Raw genomic sequence first — 22,373 nt, forward strand, 5'->3', positions numbered from 1 at the left:
CAATCTATAGTTTATAAATGGTATTTTATGTTTTATGGGATTTGTTGCAATTCCTTTGAATAATTAAACATGAAATGCAAAAATAAAGAAAGAAATAAGAATTTAAAATAGAATGTGGGCATGTAAAGGTCCATGAACAATTGGAGAGTACTATTAACTTACCTCGGTCTTTGATATTTTCTTTATATTGATGGTAATGATTCTTTGGGTTCATGAGAAATTTATTCCTCAGAGTAATTATTCCTCTCTAAACATAACTCAACATTATGGTAATTATCCAAGATTTCATGCCAGCTTCCAGAGAGCTAGCCAAGGGAAAAATTAATTCTTACAAAAAGATATGTTCAATGTCTATGCAGATTAGATGAGAGCCAGTTTGTTTTTATTTTAGGGGGTGGGTGTCATATAAAAGAGTAGAAATTGGATCAAAAATTGAGTTCCATTGTGGCATCTGTCACTATTTGGAACAACTAGGTTACCTACTCGAATCATTAGATATTGAACTGGCACAAAGCACATTTATTGATTCGGGGCTTGGTATAAGCACATGCAATAGTAAGTACCAGGCTATCCAATTCTGGGTACGTGCAACTTCTGGGGCTCGCAAAACATCGAAAAGTTAGTGAAGGGCAATGGAAACTAGACATGAAAAGGGGAGCCTCGAAAGATAATTGTCAAAAACGCACTCCACGTTTAACGATAGGGTTCGGAGCGAGCGGTAGACGGGTGATGAGCAGTTCAGAAAATAAATACTGAACACCGAACTTCATTTGAGGATAATGCACCACCAAGTCCGCTCCACCGGGACTAAAGGAAGCAGGAGGAGGAAAGTTGTTTTTTTCTCCTCGGAATAAATGGGGCGTGGGGCCGCAGGCGGGGGGTGGGGGTGACTGGCCCCGCGGCCCCGCGCTCGCGCTAACCGGCCGGGAATTTGGAGAGGATCCCTGGTCGCGCGGCGGCGGCGGCGGCGGCGGCGGCGGCGCGCGGGTGCGCGTGTGAGCAAGCGAGCGAGCGTGCGGGCGGGCGAGTGCGCCGGGTATTGGCAGCCGAAGAGTGGAGGCTGGGCGGCTCCGACTCCCTGACGCCAGCGCGACCAGATCAATCCAGGCTCCGGGAGCGAGCGAGCGAGCGAACGGGCGGGCGGGAGGAGGAAGGAGAGGCCGAGCGGCTCAGCCCGGGCCGAGGCGCGGGGAGGGACCCTGCGAGCGCAGCGCGGCGCAGCGCCCCGCCGGCGGGACCGGGGCCGCGGGACCCCGCTCGCCCGGCCACTCGTGCGCCCGCCCGGACGGGCGCGCCGCCAACCCGGTAAAACGAAACAGACCCGAACCCAACTTTCTCCTTTGCCGCGTCCCCGCCCTCCCTCGGCGCCCAGGGCTTTCCAGAGCCGCCGCCGCCTCTTGTGGGGCAAGCGCGGGCCCGCGGGGCTGCCGCGGTTGTGCGGGGCCGGTGACGCGGGCCGCGGCGAGGAGGGGGCTCTTCCCCGCGTGGGGCGGACTGGGGGACCCCCCCCCCCATGATGGCGCCTCCCGGCCGCTCCGAGGAGCGAACCTGCCACCTCCTCCTGCTCTGAAGCCCAGCCGGCCGGGCAGGGCTCGGCCGGGGTTCCCCTCCCGTCTTTGTTGGGTCTGCGGTGGGGAAGCCGCGCTCCTCGGCCCCGAGCCTCGCCCCCGGCCCTGGCAGCGGCGGGACCTCCCCTCCCTCCCTCCCTCCCTCCCCCTCCGCCCGCTCCCCGTTTCTCTTTCCCTTTCCGCAGCCGGGCCGAGGCCGGTCCGCGCTGCCCGCGGGCCCATTGTGTCCCGCGCTGGCCCGGGCGACCCTTGCGGGAGTTGGAGGGCAGCGGCGGGCGCTGCCCTCTACGCGGTCGGCGCCTCGCGGAGCGGGTCTGGCACGAGGGAGACACGGGGTGCCCCGCGCCCCTCCGCATCCCAGACGGGGTCCTTTCTCTGCCCCAGCGAGCCTCTTGGGGGTCGAGGTCAAGGAAAGTTCGCACCGAAATTCCTTCTAATTTATTCAAAGGATTGGCGGCGGCGCGTAATTTTTTTTTTTTTTCCTCTTCCGCCTACACCCCGTGCGTCTCCCAAGTGTCGTCTCATTCCTTTCCCTTTACCGGATTCGATTGCCTCACTGCATGTGTATTTGTGAGTTCGCTGTTGAACAACTGTTCATTTACTCCGCTCTCTGTCTTTGTTAGTGTTTCTCGGGGTGGTTGCCGTAGGAAGGTGGCGGGGGGAGTGGGTGTGAGAGAGACAGACGTGGGCTTGTTTTTCTAGTTGCTTAATATACATGTAGGCTTAAAGGGAGAACCTTTCCTTGATGTACTTTAGGAAGGGAGGAAGAACAAATGCCTGCCGGATCTTACAACTACAGTAGCTGCGGCTTTTGTTTATTTTGAGGCGCATACGATTTTTCAGTCTGCTGTGCAAGACAGCCAGTAAGACGCTTCCCTGCTGGAAATTGAGGCGCATCTCAGCACCATCTCCTTGAGAAAGCATCGCTTTCGTGAGTGCTGGGGTAGCTGGCCTTTTTCTTTGCCCTCCTGTTCTCTTCTTTCCGTTGTGTCTGAAGTTTCAGAGTGTGTGGAATGATATAGAAGTCGCATGATTTCAGTATGTCATCCTGTTGCTGAAACTCTTGGCACCTCAATCACAGAATGCCTTCATTCCAGAACGTTTCTTGCTCTGATTGCCTGTGGTGGGTAACATGCCTACTTTCAGTAACAATGAGAAAACTGTTCTCTGCCCGTGTTGACTTTTCATCTTGTTTATAATTACCACTTTACGTTTTATGGGAGGTAGCTGAGCTGTATTGGAACCACTATTTCAAAACAAAACAAAACAAAGAAAAAAAAAATCGAGGCAGGACCCAGGTTCAGGGCCCCAGCATTTTCATGTAGTAGAAATATTTTGCATTATTGTTATTCTGATGTAGGTGCCAGGCCTCAGTATGCTGAACTGATTAAGGTGTTTGTCCTCTGTCCCTCTCTCTTTCCCATTTGCAGTTATCTGATAGTTCTCTGCAGGTGGTATACATTTGTATGATATTGCAATTCTTAGGAAACTGTAACCAGGGACGTGAGAGATGATTTTCTAGAGGTGGGTGATGCCAGAGCCTCTGGAGGATCCGGCAGGATCAGGTTTCTTCTGAGGATAGGGATTTGTCCTTGATTTAGTTTTCACCCCTCCAACCATAGGTAGGTAACCAAATACATTTTTCCTTTTTGTAGTATCCATTGGTTTTATACCCTTGAAGAGCTGATGACCTTTGCATTTTAGAGAAATGACCGTTTTTAGGCAATTAAAATGTTAACCTCTTACAGCTCTTGGAATTTAAGTCATTTTTTCCTACTAAGTTCATTAAAGCATTAAGTAAGTCCCATTTTCCCACATGCAATTTATTAAAAACTAAATTTCAGTTTGTGATTTTGATGTAATTCTGGTTTAAAGATAAAATTTAATGACTTGGTTAGATAGGAAAAAGAAGAAACTGGGGTGTAATTAGATGACTATATTTAAGCTGTAGTCACCTACATAATCAAGACCAAGTTTTGTGTGTATAAAAGATCTCATTTGTGTAGTCTTACAAGGCTAATGGAGGCATCGTTGAGACTTTATAAATAATGTAAGTTGTGTATAATGTAGAGTCTCCAGAGACAGCAGAGAAAGCATCATTACCAGCCTTTTCAACCTGCTTGAGATCTTAAATTGATTTACAGCACTGAACTGGTGCAAAATGATACATCAGGATGACATGGGGTCAGCCTGTAAAAGTCTATGATGTCAGCCTATTAGTTCAGTCATCATAATTAAACCATATTACAGGGGCAGCTAAGCAGGAGTCTGGCGTTATACTTCAGATATGGGTGGTACATGGATTTTGTTTATAGTGGAAAGGCTGAGCTGCCCAGGAACGCTGGTGTTTCTGAAAGAGGGAAAGGCTTACAGAACTCTGAATTTCCGAAGAAGTTGAAGATAAACGAAAGGATGTTCAGTCTGCATTGTCTAAGTAGCTTTCCATTTGGTAGTGGAGAGACATGCACTGGGGGTTCTGATAAGGACCGTTGCAGCTCTTGATCCTGTATACTGAATCAGGCTTCATGTGAGCTTGAATTTAACGTGGCCTTAGGGACCTTCTTAGGGTCCACATACTTATCTCTGATCCTTTCATTAGCACTGAGTTGCACTGTATTGATGGATCAGCTGGCATGTTATTTCTTTAACTAGTCACGGTTACCAGGTCTCCACTGAAAGCAAAGATATTTGAATTGAATGTATGAACAAGTCAGGAAAAGAAGACTTGTTTTTTGATGAAATTTCTGGCAATCTTTATTCAGTTTATGGGTCATCTGGGGAGGTGCTATCCAATAAGGTAGCTATAGCTATGTATGGATATTTAAGTAAAATTGAAATTCATCTTCTCAGTAGCACTAGCCACATGTGGCTAGGGGCTACCATATTGGACAATGTATATTGAACATTTCCATTTTCATAGAAGGGTCTGCTGGACAGTGCTGCTCTAGGACCTTCTGCTTTTTCTTTCTACTCTTTCAGCTACTTCTCTGCTTACTACTCCTTATGAGTTTGTGGGGTCAGGAAAAGTAAGGGATGTATCATTAATTTTTCCACCTATTAGTTGCTCTTGATAAAATAAAAAACAGTTTGGAAGTGATAATTGAAGTACTGGATAAAATGAGATTGATTTTTCTCTGGATCATATTTATCATAGACCCTAATTTGGTTTAGAATAGAGTTAATATTTTTCTGAGTTTTTACTGTATGCTTATTTTTAATACTCATACCTTATTGGAAACCCCAAAACTTACCTAAGTACTGTTGTTATCACATTTTACAGGCAAAGAAACTTGAGTTCAGAGTGATTCAGTGTCTTGCCTCAGGCTACATAACTAGTGAGTGGTTATGATTTATAATCTTAGCTGGGTTATGAACAGGCAGTCTGACTCTAGAGCCTCACTTTTAACTAACTATATATTTTTTTAAATTTATATTTATATGTATACTTTTTCTGTCTAGAATATTCAAATAATCATTGTTCTGCTGGGTTTTACTCTTCCAGTATGGACATGACTTGACTTTTATTTTTTAGGCTTTTAGACAGATTTTTGCTCTCTGTTGTGTTTTTCCGGGCTGTCTTCTGGTGCTGTCTTCTTTTGAGTGCTTAAGAAGAAACATAATGTTTACATTATACATATTTAAGCAGAACATAATTGGAAGAAAAAATCTGACAAAAAAGTAAGGCATTTCAGTGCTGAATTATTTTCATCTCTGCTTTTCTGGATAATTCCTGCCACTTTCCCCTTGTGTTCTTCTTGTAGTATCACAAGCTGATGGTAGTGAAGAGAAAAGTTCTAGTAGTTCAGTTTATCTCATCAAAATTAGTTTTCTCTTAGCTGTTAGATCCTGTACTTTGAGATGAAAATAGTTAATGGCAAATCCTGGAATTTTTTTTTCCCACATTTAATGTCTACTTTTTTGTAGTCTTGCAGTTACTGCAGTTTTTCTTTGGTCAGGCTTGTTTAAGAATCTGATGAAACCATGGATCCAGTATCTGCTCATTCCCATCCTCCAATCCAAAGATCCTCCAATGCAAAAATGTTTACATGCCCTGGTGAGCTTGTATACACAAGTACCCAAATTGCATGATATTTCAGGTGAAGGACATCCATGGGACAGTCTTGCCAAGTGCATTCATAAACATTAAGATGTGTAATTTCCTTTGTAGAGAATAGAGATACTTAGTGTTAAAAGCTGCTTTGAAGATTTTCTAATCCCGTTGGTTCATATCAAGCTGAGCAATCTGAGGCCCAGAGAAAACAGCCGACTTGCCTGGAGTCACTCACCTAAGTGACTAGAAGAGGGAAAGTCAGAACCCAGACCACTCTTAGAGTTGTTGAGTTCTCATTTGTTTATCCTTTCCTTCTATGCTCACTGTGTTACTAAGGTTTTGCTCTGAGCATATCCAGTGTAATTTGGGGAGGGGAGAAAAGGATAATTTTTGGCCTGGCATCGACTTTTTTGTACCTAACATTGAGCCGAATAAGAATCAAGTCTGACAATCTCAGATATTTTTTAGATTAAAATTGATTTTTTTCATTGTAGAGATGGAAAAGAAAAGCCCTATGTCTCATTTAATCAATGGGACCTTGCTAGAAAATGGGAGATCTAAGATTGTATCAAGATCAAATTAAATCAGGCAGTTCTGCTCTACAAATTTTCTCTCTTGACTCTCAAAAGCAAATCACATTCTTAACCAAAAGCTAAAGTTAAGAGTATTTAAGGAAGGAACTAGCAGGTATTAGGGAGAGAATTGGAAAGGTCTAAGGAGACGAAGGATAATTTACCTACAAGGAGGTAGAGGAATTTGATATTAAGTCATAAAATGAGGTTGATGAAGTATTCTCTGTAATGGTACTTCTATATGTGGTTTTACTGTTCTTTCTTTCTTTCTCTCCTCCCTTTCTCTACCAGACTACCGGTTTATTATAAAGGATTCAGCTCAGGAACAACAGAAGGAAGAAGGGTAGAGGGGAGGGGAAGGTACAGAAGAAGGGGTGAGGAGCCTCCGTGTCCTCTCCAGGCTTGCCACTCACTTTGATGTGTTCAACAACTTGGAAGCTCTGGTTTCATTTTTTGTACCAAGATTAGCAGGGGATGCTTTGATAACAAATAAGGGCATCATCTTTTTCCCCCAAACTGAAATCTCTTGGCTCTTGATACTCCTTTTCTGCTGTTACCTGGTAGTGCAGATAGTGGTGATCTGTCATCTGATTTGCAGCAAAAATACCTGAAGAATTTTTAACACTTACTCCAGAGTAACTTCCTTTAAAAAAAAAAAAAAAGCAAAGCTAAGTAGCATGAATGTAATTACTTAAAATCTAAATTAAAATCTTCATTTTGGCATGCGTTATTAAGATGGAGTCAGTTTTAGAGATGTATAAGTCCTATCAGGTAAAAAAGTAACATTTTACGGCTATTGCTGGCTGATTTGCAGAAACGAACAGCCTGTAGAACATTCATTTATATAAGAGGGGCTGTTTTCAGACAGAAAAAGCCAAGACTTTCATAAATAGTTCAACTCCAGTGATCACATCAGAGTTTTAGGAAGATACTGGGAACTGCAGTATTTGAGCAGTTTTACATCTTTATACTTTTTGTTATAAGCTCAAATCAGAACTCAAATCGAGACTCCCTCTTGAAAATAAAGCATCCAGCTTTTGAAGGTTTGAAGGAATCCTTACCTGGCCATTTCCCCCAAATCTCTGCTCAGTTCTAGTATTCAGATAAGCAGCCTTGTTCCCTTGTTAGGAACCCAGATCTATGGTGTGGTGGATTGGTTTCTTAACTATTTTTCTTGAGACAATAATCTTGAATTTAAAGAACACATACATACACAGCAGTTAGTTATGCATCTATATGCTGTTGAGCTCAATATAAATAAATATTCACTATGTCATATTTGCAAAGAGGAGGGTAGAAGGGTCTAGCTTTTGATTCAAAAATATATTTATATACATAATTTTTAAATACTTTATTTGTAGTTTCTCCTTAATTTTAGGGTAGCCATACAATAGATATTTTTTCCTATAATCTCAGGTAGTTAGGGTGTAGTTACTCAAACCATTCATTCATTTTCCTTTCCTTGTCTATCTTTTGTGGTTTCTTTGCGGTGTGCTTATGCAAAGTGGAAGTATTTCAGACCTTCAAGGTTTTTTTTTTCTTTCAGTTTCGAACACCACAAGGAAAAAAAAGGGGAACTAATTATCTTTCAAGTATTATAATTAGGCATTAAATTAAGTCATTTAGTCAGCTAAATACATGATCTTTTGTTTGTTTAGATTGAAAGAAAACGTATCTTTTTAATGGAAGAGGGATATTACGTATACCATTAATTTGATAATTTTGATTCAGTATTATAGTGAGTATATGCTTCATTTATTTCCTTGAATATTCATTAGTTCTGAGTGGTCCAATAATTAGAAGACACACAAAAATGAAAAAGTGTAACAACATTGCAAGAGTTGTTACACGATCATATAAGAAGAAGTTAACGCAGACAACTCACATGAGGACCACTGTGGTATGGAAGGACATGTGGATTTGCATAGGTAGAAGGGAGGAACATTCTAGGTATGAAAGACCAGGGAGGTTAGGCATGAGTGTTGAGGATCTCTACAGTAGCATTGTCCCAACAGAACTTTCAGCAGTGATGGAGATGTTTGCTATCTACACTGTCCAATATAATAGCCACTAGCCCTAGTGGCACTTAAAATGTGGCCAGTGCAACTGAAGGGAGTTGATTTTTTAACTTTAATCACGTTATGTTTAAACATAACTGTGTTTATCCTGTGACGGTTATATTGGACAGCACAGATCTAGAGGCTAGTGAGCAGCCCTACCTCACCACAGTGGGTATTCCCAATGGGGCTTAGTATGGTAAGGGGGGGAGACACGTTCAGAAGGCTTAAGTTGGGGTGAGAATTTGAGTACCTTACAGTGCCAGAATAAGGAAGCATTGGGAAGTCGCTGAAGGTGAACATGCAGTGTAGATTGGAGAAGGTAGGGCTGGATGCCCGGAGATTAATAAGAAAGCTATTTGAGTTATCTATGTGATAGAGATGGGTTTTGTGAGCAAAAAAATGGTTGGTGGTTATTTGGCTATAGAGTAACAGGAGAGAGGTGTCAGAGTATTGTTTCTAACCTGAGTGGCTGGAAAATTCATAAAGTCTTTTCTTAAGAATAGGGAAGGACTGGTTGTGGAAGGAATAAAGATTGAATTGACATGTTGAATTAAGGTGGAGTCTCTAAGTAGAAGTATCCTACGGGCAAGTTGGAGATACATAACCAAAGAATAGGGAAGGGCTCAGAGCTTCACGAAAGATTATCAGGAGTCCTGTCCTGGAAATGAAGGATGACCTTCCAAGAGTGGATAGGTATTCTGAGAGGACCATGGAAAGGAAAAAGCTGGTGGGTCGAGTCTTCCACTGAAATTCACAATTGGGAATTAGTAGAAGGAAGAGGTATATTTAAAGTGGATGGAAGAAGAAATTGGAAGAAAGATGCAGGGTCAAAGGAGCAGTGAAACCAGAAGCCTGGGGAAGAGAGATTCCAGAAGTAGGTGGGAAAATGTTGTATGGTTCATGTTGGAAGGAGGAAAGGTCAGGGTAATCAAGTGAATGCAGGTGTGAAGAGACACAGAGCATATTAAGAAATGAGAAGTAGGGGCGCCTGGGTGGCTCAGTCGTTAAGCGTCTGCCTTTGGCTCAGGTCATGATCCCAGGATCCTGGGATCGAGTCCCACATCGGGCTCCCTGCTCTGAGGGAAGCCTGCTTCTCCCTCTCCCATTCCCCCTGCTTGTGGTCCCTCTCTCGCTGTGTCTGTCTCTGTCAAATAAAGAAATAAAATCTTTTTTAAAAAAAAATGAGAAGGAGATTCTCAGATGCCCTCAAGTGACTTATATTTCAAAATAGATGCGATCTCTTTGATTCTGAAGGTTGAAGGAAAGAAGTTAATGGACAGAGAGCAATTAAAGATGATGGAATGAGTGATCTAGGGCGCAGGTGACAACATATTAACCATGGTAAGGCGGGACAGTTGTCCGAGAGAGAAGCAGGATGGGGTTCAAGTTAGAAGAAAGGAGATGGCGGAGCTTCTGCCAGCTTGCGCTGACTTTCCCAGTGGTGTGGGAGACGAGTCCCTTACTGGGATGGTGAGGTGGGCGACTCGGCAAATGGTATTGGAAGTTTAAGAATAATGAAGAAGTTTTGAAAGAACCATTGCGGGTAGGGAGGTCTATGGAGAATTCAGAGCCTAAACAGCAAGGGCAAAGCCTGGTGGGAAGTTTAATGTGGCTGTGGATTAGGTAAATGTTACTTTCTGGAATAACTGGATGGCCTGATAGTAAGATTGGAGAGAAATGCTGGTAAAGATGATTCTGGCCTACCATAGCAAATCAGTTAAGAGACGAGGCTCTAGAGTCAGATTGCCTGGGTTGAAGTCTAAGCCCCGCCACTTACTTGCTTTTTATGACTTTGGGGGAGCTACCATTCACTTTGGTACCTCGCTTTTCCTTGTCTGAAAAATAGAGATAATAGTATCAGCCTCAGGATTGATAATATACTTTCATATTTCATCTAATTAAGATGCTGCTAATTATTTCATTGTACTATTTCATGTGCTACTCGAGCTAAAAAAAAAAAAAATACCCGTCAATTAGATATGACTTACCATTGATTGTAAAGTTCCTGGTTTCAGAGGTGTTAAAATGGGGGAGAGGGGAGGTGCATTTTATGCTCAGTATAGGATTTGGCATAGTAAACATTCAGAAAACATTAGCTGTTTGTAAAAATCAATGTGATTTTAGAGTCTAGAATGTTAATGAGATCAGTATTGAATCCAATCTAGATAAGGGGTCACAGGTTATAAGGAGTCTAATGGACTTAAATGAATTGAGAAGAGTTAAGCAATGGGAATCCTGGTAATGAAATTGTGAAATACCAAGTTTGGGAATTTGTAGATGGACGTTTCCCTGACAATTGCAGATAAAGGTTTTTGAGAAAAATAGAGTAATTGAACTAAGAGAAGAATGTCCTTTAATGATTTAAAGAAGTTACTTAAATTGCCCAGAGCTTTTAAAGATAAGTATTCAAATTTATCTGTGGCTTTTTTTTTATAGTATTCATTAGTGTTACTTTTTTTTTTTTCCCAGTGGAGTAATACACACTCAGTGTAGAAAGATTCTGGCATGGAATCTTGTCATAGTGTCGGAAGGAAAGGGGGTGATTGATATGTGCCATTTCATCAAAAGACAGGAGGGGGTAATTAATAGCCAGCTATAGAGCCCTTTTAAAGGTGGAAGGCAGAAACCATAAGGGAAAATTTTATAGATTTTACAGCATTTATGTGGCCAAATACACACTTAAAAATAACTAAACATGGACTTACAAATAACCTTTTAGATAAGATATTTGCAGCAAGTTACTTACTGTTCTATGGAAGAAACTTCTAAAATCAATAGAAAAACAGCACCCCTAAAAAACAAGATTGGTAAAGGACGTGAACAATTAAAAAATACATGAAATGCTAGCTACTAATAAAAAATGTTCTCCTGTGTCCTGGCCAGATTCCTCACTGGAATAGGGATGATGCCTTTTACTTTATTGTGTTACTCTTTATGTACCAGGAAGTATTGGTCTGGGAAAACTGGTTTTTTTTTTTTCACTGAAGCCAGAATTTCCCAGCTGCCTAAGCAAAGCTGGAGTTACTGGGAGGTACATGGTATATATAAGCCAGGGTTATAAAAGACAAGCTTTTTCCATCTTATTTCCTTCATCATACCCTGCTCCTCTCCATGACATGATTTTGGGGTCAGAGTTTTGGAAGAATGTGAGGTGTTCCCAGCCCATTAGGGGGTATCAGTTATATGCGGTTTCTCAATCAACTGACGTGATTGATGAACCTGAGAGACACCCGTGCTTCACAGAGTATAATGAAATGGGCCGCTTTCTCTCCTACCTGAGTTGCAGCATTAGATTCTATTTATACTGGCATTTTCTTATAGGAGACCCGATGGTGGTCTTGGAATATGGCTTTGATTGTTGAAATTGATTAGTTTATAAGCTATCAAAGTGAGAAAAGTCCTCTCGTGTAGAAGTTCTTAATTTTAAAAGTTAGGCATCAGCATTTAATTTCCCAGATTTTCTCTTAAGGATAACAGCGATCATGGATGTAAAAAAAGGCTTTTCATATGCTGTCTGTAAGGGAAACATCTGCTGCATGTGGGTGAGGTCCATACCTGACTGAAGCACACTCAGTCTTACCTCAGCATTAAGGGAGTTCTTACTGAGCTGCTAGACAGAGTAGAATGATTTGGCAGCATTTTCTGCCTCACCATCTCCTCTTTCTTTTAGATTTTTTTTTAAAGTAATCTCTACACCCAGTCTGGGTCTCGAACTCACAATCCCGAGATCAAGAGTCGCATGCTCTACCAACTGAACCGGCCAGGCGCCCCTTAGATGATCTGTGAATATTTCAAAGTTGGGGGGGGGGAAAGACTTTTAAATCTCACTTACACACTTACCACTCAGGCCAGTACCCATCCCCTCCTTTTTCTGGGTGACTGTGAGTAGGAACCCTGAACTGATATGCCTTGGTCAGTCTCAGACTCTTTAAAAGCTGAGCGGGACAGGGAGGGTGACCGCCTGGAAAATGGGTCTTAATTTTATCAGAGACTGTAGCTTTTCATGAAAGGGAGTAATAATGGCAGAGCATGTTGTGCTAGCATCTAGACCCGACTGGAACACCCAGGATGGCAGATCGTGTATGGCTGGCCATCTCATCTGGTGCAGCTTCCTGTTGTGCTTTTTGCCCGTTGCTGGCTTTGCAGTCTGGCATGATTAATAACAGCCTCTTTATTTTCCTTGTGTTCATGTTTGTGTGCTCAGGATTTCTATTTAGTTTGTTCAAGCTCCAGGGAATGTTTGATTGGTTTTAAATGTTTTCCTGTTAACTGTGAACAAAATTAACTTGATTAACATTCAGATGATTGGCACACAAACTGTATTTATAGCGTTTATTTGCATTTAAACACTGAAGAGTTTTGTCAGATTGTGTAGGCCGAGATGTGGATTTGTATTTTGGGAAGGGCTCTTTTAAGAAGGTGCAGCCTCACTGTGGAGTTCTGCCTTTTGTTAAGCCCATAAAATCAATTCAGCAAGTAACTTGTGCACTCCCGCTGTGTGTCTGCTATATTTGTGGGAGGGATAGAGAAATGTATACTCAGTTTCTGCCTCCAAGAAGCAATCCTATCAGTAAGAGGAGACTACAGTAAGAAAAGTTAAATAACAAACCATCATTACTGTTACATATTCTTACTTTGAAGGTATTTCTCTTATAATTGGGAATAGCCTTTAAAATCAAGGGATTGAGAAAGAAAGCTGATGCCATTGGTGGAGCTCTTGCTTCCTGTCCTTCAGCAGTTTTTGAGTGTGTCTGTACTTCCTAAGGTATGTTTTATACAGTTGATAAGGTGGGAATCAGTGGTCATAAATGTTAGACGGGTACTAAAAATCTTGTAACTTTGACGAACAGTACAAACCAGCTTGTCTAGTCTAGCCTTTGTTTTAATAGCCTTTGTTATGGTTTTCTTATTACCCCTTTCGACTGAGTTACTTGGGGGTAACGGGCAGTGTCTTTATGATCACAGGATTGTTCTCCCTTGGTCTGCCCATCAACATCCCTTGAACAATCACTGCAGAAATCCATGGACCTGCCGCTAGGGGATTCTACTCAAGGGTTATGGTGGGGAGCTTTTATAAAATTATTACGGGCAATTTTAATGTCTACCAGCATTAAGAACTTTTGGCTTGACACACAGTAGGTACCTGATGAGTGAATTTTTTCATTTTAAGTTCGTTGTGGGTATGAACTATGTCTTTTATACCCAGCAGCACTTGGCCCTGTATAATACCAGTTGTAGGTGTTCAAGCCATACCAGTTAATTCTGATGATTGACTGTTTTGTTCCTGCCCTTTTTTTTTTTTAAGATTTATTATATTAGCGCGAGCTCACAAGTGGGGGCAGGGGCAAAGGGAGAGAGAGGATCTCAAGCAGACTCCCTGCTGAGCGCAGGCCTGACCCATGGCTGGATCCCAGGACCCTGAGATCATAACCAGAGCTGAAATCAAGAGTCGGACACTCCACCAACTGAGCCACCCGGGCTCCCCTGTCCCTGCTTTTTTTTTGTTTGAGGAGAAAAAGAGAGGAAGAAAGGATGTGTATGTTTGACCTCTTACTCTTGTCCCATCTTGAAGAGGTCAGCAATTCCTTGTGTCCTAGTGTCTAGAAGTGGAGCTAAATAGAGGTGTTGAGGCCTGAGGCACTTCGATTACAAGGAGAAAAGGAGAGGAAAAGTGTAGAAGAATAGAGCAGCGGTTCATCTGCCAGTGTCTGGAGAAAGTTTGGGTTGTCACCGATCAGGGAGGCAGGGCAGGAGTGATTCTACCAGCATCCAGTCAGTAGAGGGCGGGGATGCTGATTGACATCCCATAATGCTAAGATTGAGAAACGCTGCCACAGGGCATGAAGAGGGGGGGAAGAAGGGGGTTAGGAAGCAGATAAGAGTTGAAGCGGTAGTGCCCCCAGCTGATGTTGCTGCCATACCAGTACACGGTTCGCTTTATCTTCCCCTCTGCTGCTCATGCCCTCACCCACATCCTCCAGAGTTCAGAGTACTCGTTTTTGCCATTATGTATAGATAGCATTGTGACTGTCAGCTGTGTGTTAGCCATTAAAATGAATATTTTAATATTTTACCTATAAATTTCCTCCATCTCTACATTTGCCTGAGTGGAAAAGTATTACCTTCACAAAACTACCGGCTTATTTTTTTTAAGCCAGTAGTTTTGTTTATGTTTTCAGTGAAGAACCCTAAGAATAATCAGTGGGAATGTAAAGAAAATGCATTTCATAAAAGGAGTTTAATTTTAATGTTCCACAGACATATAAGAAAAGAATATTAAGATTTGGAAAAATATATGGTCTATTGGTGTGAAGCCATGGTGCAATTTCCTTACGTCTTACTGAGTTGTAGCTTATGACTTTTTATCCTTATTTTGGGATCTTTAGATTAAAATGAACTTAATTTTGTCATTGCTGCCCTGATAATAAAACTCTTGGTTTTTCCCAGGTTCTAGGAAAGTGGGAAGTTATCAAGAAGGAAAGAACAATGAAAATAAAAATAAGCTGGGAAGGGAAGGATTGGAGGGATTAAAATAAAAGTATAAGCAAATCCCTGCTTACCAGTCCTTCTGCTTTATGCATGAGACACAGGAGGAGGTTATTTAGGAGGAGCAAGGTGGTAGACTGGTTGCCTTGGCAAACTCCTTAGCCTTTCTGTACCTCTGTTTCATCATCTCTAAAATAGTCCTTTTAGATTCTTGTAAGGATTATGAGAGGCAGTAGGTATAAAGTATCAGAACAGTGCTTGGTGCTTCATTGTGAGTGGTGGTGGTGGTGATAGGAGGATGATTTTTGATTCTTTTGGAATATTTGAGCTGTGTTGAAAACTGATGGAGACAGTTTTCATGGATGCACTCATATGATGTCATCCATCGAACCCCATGCATGGCAACTCCCTCCTTTTGAAGTTGGTAGTGATGGTGATGAGTTTGTTAAGTCTTCAAATTGATGTGTTTCAGATGTTCTATTAAGGCTGTTTCTTGCCTGTAGTCAGAATTTCAAGAGGAGGAGAGATTTGTATGACAAAATAGGTTTGCTTTTGTGAGTTTTTATAATACCATTCTAGTTAACTGGCTGCGTCATCCACTTAGAGATTTTCCACAGTGGTATTTGAATCTTGAACAGGCATTTCTTTAGAATTTGCTGTGTTCTCAGGGTATATAATATTAATGTAAACAATGTAAGTATATAATATTAGTGTAAACAAACTGTGATAAGGAATTAAAATGTTTCTTTGATAAAGTATAATACATTCCAAAAACAGTGGTTAATTTTTTTTAATTCACTGTGGTATAATTGACGTACAATATTATCTTAGCTTCGGGTGTACAACATAGTAATTCTACAATATTATTGACTGTATCTGTCATGCTGTGTATTACATCCTCATGATGTATTTGTTTTATAAGTGGAAGTTTGTATTTCTTAATGCCTTTCACCTATTTTGCCCCTTTCACCCAACCTTCCTCCCTTTTGGCAACTACCAGTCTATTCTCTGTGTCTGTGAGTCTGGGTTTTGTTTTGTTTGTTTTGTTTTTTAGATTCTGTACAGAAGTGACATCTTGCAGTATTTGTCTTTCTCCATCTGGCTTGTTTCACTTGGGATAATACCCTGAAAGTCTGTCTATGTTGTCATAAATGGCAAGATTTCATTCTTTTCTTATGGCTGAGTAGTATTTCTGTGTGTGTGTGTGTGTGTGTGTGTGTGTGTGTGTGTGTGTACCACATCTTTATCCATTCATCCATAGTTGGACACGGGTTGCTTCCATATCTTGGCTATTGTAAATAATGCTGCAGTATACATAGGGGTACATATATCTTTTTGAATTAGTGTTTTCATTTTCTTCAGGTAGATACTCAGAATTGCTGGATCATATGGTATTTTTATTTTTAATTTTTTGAGGAAACTCCATACTCTTTTCCATAGTGCCTGCACCAATTTACATTCCCACCAACAGTGCACAAGGGTTCCTTTTTCTCCATATCCTCACCAGTACTTGTTTCTTGCCTTTTTTACCTTTTTTTTTTTTTTTTGGGTAAAAGCCATTCTAACTGGTGTCAGGTGATATCTCATTGTGGTTTGATTTGCATTTCCCTGAAGCTTAGTGATGTTGAGCATCCTTTCATGTGCCCGTTGGCCATCTGTATGTCTTCTTTGGAAAAATGTCTACAGTGGCTAATTTTTATTAAGGCTGCTTTGGATTATCCATTTTATTGTTCCTACTGATGTGACTGCTTAACAATCAGTTGAACTCAATCTGTATTTTTATTGCATGGTAGGAAACAAAGCCCAAGATGGCATGCGAGATGTAGTCGTGGCAAAGAAAACAGCATAGATTGTTGGCCATTTGCCCTGTGTGTATGTTCCTCCTTAGATAAACGTTGTGTGGCTCTTATTACAGTCATCATATAAGATGGTTCTCCCATCTCTCACTGACATACCTCCTAACTCTAAGCTTGGTGGTGATGGGAACTGTACCATACTCAATTTTCTTTCTACTGCACTTTTATGTTGGTGGTAAGTGCTTAAAGAGTTTGTTCAATTAAGTAGTGAATTAGTGAAGACTAAAGTTGTCTTAATAGTTGAATGTCTAAAGGAGGAGAATTTGGGTTCCGAAGCCTTCTGAGAGCTTCGCTAGGTGTTTCCATTCTGACTGGTAAGTCAGTCACTGTGGAAAAGTTCATGGAGGACCGGACTGAACACGTGACTGAGGCAGAGAAAGTCTGGACTTATGGTACAGCTCTCATCTAATTCCGTTGGTTACGCTTGTTTATAACCAAAGCATTTTTCCTCTAACCCAGTGGGAGATGTTGCATTTGCTTCTTTTAGCTCTTAGCTGGAGGGAGCTGGTCCTGTTCTGGAAGAGGGCTGCTACTGTTTTGTTCAGTTTTTTCTCTGAGGTGGCCAAACGAACCTTTGTTAAGTCCAGTCTAATTTTTGGCAGATCGAAAACAGGCTGTCATTGATTGTCATGTGGAGGAGAGTGAAATCTGGCTAATGTCAATGTTTGTTTTAGTGATTGTGTAAACTTTGATTTTTAGAAACTATTTCGTTCTTCCAAGTAACAGATTTATATGCTGGAAAAGTGAAGGACCAAATAGCTTTTGAAGATTTTTGAGTAATACAAAACTTTTTTGGGGTAAGAAATTCATGCATTGAAAAGTTTGAAGGATATTTGAATTGTTAATGGGAAGGGGACTAAGGGGCTAGAATGGGAAGAAAAGTTATTTTTTGTTATAATACGCATTTTGTAAAATTGAATTTTTTGATCATGTGGCTGAATTGCCTAATAAAAAAGTGCATTTCCACCCACCTATTCACCCAGAATTAAGTCATATATTCCAACTCTGTATACAGGAATAGATTTCTCTTAAAAATCCCACTGCAGTGATATTTCCACTCTGCAGAAACACTGTCAATTATTTTTTCTTTATAAAAAGATCAATCTTGCCACCTCTTGGTCATAATACTGTCTTACAGAGTGATGTAGAATAAATGTACCCTCTTCAGTTATTTATTTTTATTGGGTTTTAAAATTGAAAAAGTAATTGGTTGTAAGTGAAAATGTTCTGCACTCCCCTCCTCCAGTTCACTCCTAGAGGGAATCACTTATTTGGTTTTGTGCATTTCCTTCCAGGCCCTTAAAAATGTACCTATGTTATACCTGTACAGGTTCTGTTTCTCTTTGTGTTTTTGAAATGGACCCATACTGTATATATTGGTCTGCAATTTCTTTCTAACTGAACAGTTACAGTATGGTTTTCTTTCCCTGTTTGTTTTTTTTTTCTTTTAACAGTTACATCATTGTCGGATGTACCCTAATTGACTTCATCACTCCCATTATTGTTAGACATCTGGGTTATTTAGAACATGAATATGCTTGTGTATGTTCATCTGAGGATGTCGCTTCCCTTGCAGCTGTCTTAAGGTGTGGCCGTTCTCTCTCATAACCCGCGGACCATGGTGCCTGGAAACGGGGGCCCCGTTCGTTGCCACCACCACACCATTCTTCTGTCCTCCATAGAAACACCCAGCTTTGAATATCACGTCAGATTTCACCTCTCACTTTCCTTCCTTGTTAGTGCTTTACTGCCCCGGTCCCCATCACTCACCCTCATTCCTGCGAGATTTTAGCTTCCAGTCGTTCCTCCCTCCCTCCTGCTCCTGTGATAATTCTTGGACTCCTTCTCCGGTGACCTTTGACCCCACCTCAGAGACTCCGCCTCATAGTTCCATAATATGGGATTTTGCATGTCTACAAATTAAACCGATTTCTCCAGCTTTGGGGTTAATTATTTTCTTTATTTACTTCAGCAATAAAGTGTTACTTGTTCACGGCCCTCCCTTCAGAATATATCCAGGATCTGACTGTTGGGCCACACTGATCCAAACCTTTGACCCTCTCCAACCACAACAATTGCCGTAGCTTCCTAATTGGTCTCCGTTGCTCTTGCTGCCACTACCACAACCAGCCGTCACCACTCCTACTGCTTCCGACTTCTGTTCTTTCAGGGGGCCAACCCGTGGTCATCCTGTCAAGCTCCGCTCACATCTCCCCCGTGGTCCCCAGCTCGGTTCAGAATGCAGGCTGGGAAGTTCGTGGGTCGGCTCCCCGTGGGTCTGCCCCCGTTACCTGGCCCACCTCCACTCTCCCGCCTGCCCCTTGCCTTGTTCCCCCTGCAGCAGTGCGCTGCCCCCCTTGTCCACGTGGCGCAGCCCGTCACCTTTCTAGGCTTTTGTTCAAATAGCACCCTCCTCGTGAGGCCTTCCCTGACCACTGGAATGTAGGTCTCGTGAAGGCACAGACTTTTAAAATTCTGCTTTTGGTCTCTTTTGTTCAGTGCCGTGTCCCCAGTGCTTCTCCCTCCTTCCCGCACCCGCCGTCTTTCCTTATGTCTTATAAAGTTAGAACTTCATGGAACAGACAAAACTAGGAGAGAAACTTCGTGTTTTTTGTATGTACAAAGTATTCAAATTTAGTTCCTTGTTTGTGAAGCTGTTGTGTTAATAAAATATATTACATTTTTTGGCAAATCAGTTTTGCATGTTCATATTTGAGCCTCGTAACAACCCAGCAGGATAGGTGATGGAATCAAAATTTTGCGGAAAAGCACACTGAAGCTCAGAGCAGTGTCTTGCTCAGAGCGGTGTTTGGTGTTTTGCTCAGAGGGCAGCTTCTAAAGTGGAAGCTACCATTTCAGCCTACCTCTCTTTTCACTCCAAGTGAAGGGCTCTTGTTTTCTCATTTAGAAACATCTTACAGTGACAGAAAAATTGGAGGGGTTTATTTAAAAGTGTGGGACATGTGCCCTGATTTCTTATTTTGGACTGAGTCTGCCTTTTGTTTCTATTTTGAAAGTACATAGAATAAATAGTTAACTTTAAAATTCCTGACAATGACAGATCAACAAGTTTTATTTCTCTCACCTGTGGAGGAAGTGGCCTCCACCCAGTTTTACTGAATTAGGAGGGAAGTGATTTTTTCAAGTGATAAAAAGAAATAAAATTCCATGCTCTTCCCAGAGGAGGAGTTCAACAATTGGGAGAATGGCGTGAGACCATATGTTGGTTTGTAAAAGGATATAACTTGTAAAGATGTTTCCTTTGATGCCTGTGATGAATATGGATGTGTTTCCCTTCTAGAGGGTCCTGATTAAATTATTCACTTGAGAGCTGAGCAGAAGGATCTAAATTTAGGGAGAGGGTTCAGGCTGTCCTGCCTTGTGTATGTCAGCTCACCCCTACAGATGTGTGTTTATTGTCATAAACAGCACCTGTGAGATCAGTGGGGAAGGAGAAATATGTTCCAAAAAATGAAGTACAGCAGGATTTTTTTTTTTAAATAGGGCAGTTTTTTTCCTCTCTAGCCTAGTCCATTTTCATCTGTGAATTTGGCGTTTGGATTACTTTTTTTTTAAACCTAATTAATGGACTCTAGCACCTGTTCTGTGTAGTTATCTGTTTAAAATGTAGATCTACCACTTATTAGAATATGGTCTTGAGAAAGTTACTTGACCTCTGATTCTCAGGTTTATTAGTAAAATTGAGGTAATATATAGCTTGAAGGATTGCTGTAGAAATCAGTAAGATAATGTTTGTAAAAACAACCAGTATAATACTTCCATAAGGTAATAATGCAATTAGAATAATTTTGTTCATTTGTTAGTGATGAATCATTCATAACTGACCACTTGTGGGAATTTACCACATTTAGCATTCTTTGCAATCTATGAAATTGCTATTCTACATTAACAGTGACTCAAAGACAGTATTTTTCTTTTTTCCAAGAGACAACTATGGTAGAGTTTCTCTTCTTGTACTCAACAAAATTAAAGTTTCAAATGCCTCTGGTCTTCAATCTCCTGTGTTTGAGGATTGAGCCCTTGAAGGCCAAATGACTGTCCAGTCTTTGAGTTGAGGTGAATGCAGATGAAATTTATCAGGGTGAGGTAATTAGGACCTGGATATCTTGAAAGGCTACCATGAACTGAAGAATAGTCTTCTGTTACAAGCATGAATTTGAGAACAGGGATTCAGTGGGATTAAAGAAGTGGCGAGGAGATGTACAAATAAGCCAGATTTGTTTGTTAGTTGGGGACAGTAAGAAAACTTCTAAGTGCCTTCAGTCTACTTAACAAGTAATCATCTAATGAAACAAAACACAGCCGACACTTGCTTTCCTCTGTGGAGTCTCTGTGACTAGGGAAAATCGACCAGTTGTCCCATAAGCAGCCTAGGTTTGTCAGGATGGAAGGACTTGAGTATGCAGAACAGAACCAGAGAGCATTCTCGTCTTCAAGAATTTTCTAACACAGTGGAAGATGTATTGAACAGTGTACTTGGCACACCTAAGTATGTAAACTAGAGCCCTGTCCTCTTTAGAGTCTCAAGTAATTGTGACTTCCATAAATTCCTTGCTTCATTTTCATCAAAGGGATGCTGCTTTTGAAATTATCTGGCCGAAATCACAGCTTGCAGTGAACTTACAAGTGGGAAGTGGGAAGCTGCTATTCAAAGTCTATGTGTTGCTACTCCTTTCCTTTTTGATTCCAAAGTTTCCCACTCGGTTAACACTGTTGAGAGACCTCACGGCAGTTCTTGCTAGTCACGTCACACCTGCGAGACCGGGAAGCTGGCTGTTAGCGCACGTGTTTTTAAGGTGGTAGTACCTGCGTAATTGCATTACTGCTAAAAATAGGCTTTCAAGAGCTTATCCTCCCCCCCATCTTCACTCCTCCCCCCTTACCCCAGATCTGGAAAATTAATCTCTGAAAAAATGGCAAACTATTCTGTGTCATTTAATTACACGTTTAGAAAGTTGGGAAATGTTTGGAAGTAACAACAACAAGGCTTAATAACAAGAGACTGAGTAACGTGAAATTTGACTTCTGGGTGTTTGTAATGCTGGGACTTTGCTGCTGCTTTGATCTAAGACCAGCAGATTTCTTCTGAGATCTCCGGTGGATCTTCATAACACTTTCTTGTGTAGGAATTTGTTTAAATACACTTGTGTTTTCTGAGGACTCAGTTGAAGTAGAGTTTCTTTTAGCTGAACTTCCCAGCAGCGAAGTAGGTGGTTTAAAAAGTGCTTTCAAATCTGTAGAAGCTGGAGAAAGATTTATTCATCCTCATTTTCTTGTTCTAGGATTTCCACCCCCCCCCGCCTTGTTTTGGTTAGTGGTGAGTTTTATTTAGCTGCATTTGACCTGTTTGAAATTGAAAGTCGAGGGCTAACTGCTATTTTAAAACAGGAAAAAAATGCAGAGGCACTTCACCTGTTTTCTCCTACAATTCAAGTATCTCAAAATGAAGTTAGTTCCTAATTGGAGTAACTGGGGAAATGAAACATTTGAGCAGATTATTTGTTGAAACCAAATCATAGAGCATTATAAGTGTGAGGTATTTGTCTTGAGACCAAGATAGCTAGAGAAACCCTCTCTCTGTTCTGATATTCATTGTAATGGCATTATACTTGCATAGCAAATTTAAACTTTTTTTTCCTGTCTGCTTTAAGAGTGGATAAAGATGTATCGCTTTCCTTGAGGAACTATATGATAGTCTTTCATGCTTTTGTTAGGAACTGTTTAGAGTTGATACCGCTTATGGCTGTATTTTACTTGTT

At 41.3% G+C, this 22,373-nt stretch overlaps 1 protein-coding gene across 6 annotated transcripts in view; it reads left to right on the forward strand.

The window, feature by feature from the left end:
* Positions 1–995: 995 nt before the first annotated feature.
* SMAD1 (SMAD family member 1) overlaps positions 996–22,373 on the forward strand; it is a 73,867-nt gene continuing 52,489 nt past the window's right edge. For 2 of the 6 annotated variants that reach the window (XM_027598110.2, XM_027598115.2), the window contains exon 1: positions 996–1,305. The gene's annotated coding sequence lies outside the window, so the exon portion shown is untranslated. Of the gene's footprint in view, positions 1,306–2,012; positions 2,139–2,187; positions 2,500–2,540; positions 2,692–12,998; positions 13,017–22,373 lie in introns of those variants that run through there. The other 4 variants (XM_027598112.1, XM_027598111.2, XM_027598113.2 and 1 more) reach the window with 4 other exon arrangements.

The sequence above is a fragment of the Zalophus californianus genome, chromosome 2 (genome assembly GCF_009762305.2).
Source record: "Zalophus californianus isolate mZalCal1 chromosome 2, mZalCal1.pri.v2, whole genome shotgun sequence".
Taxonomy (NCBI): domain Eukaryota; kingdom Metazoa; phylum Chordata; class Mammalia; order Carnivora; family Otariidae; genus Zalophus; species Zalophus californianus.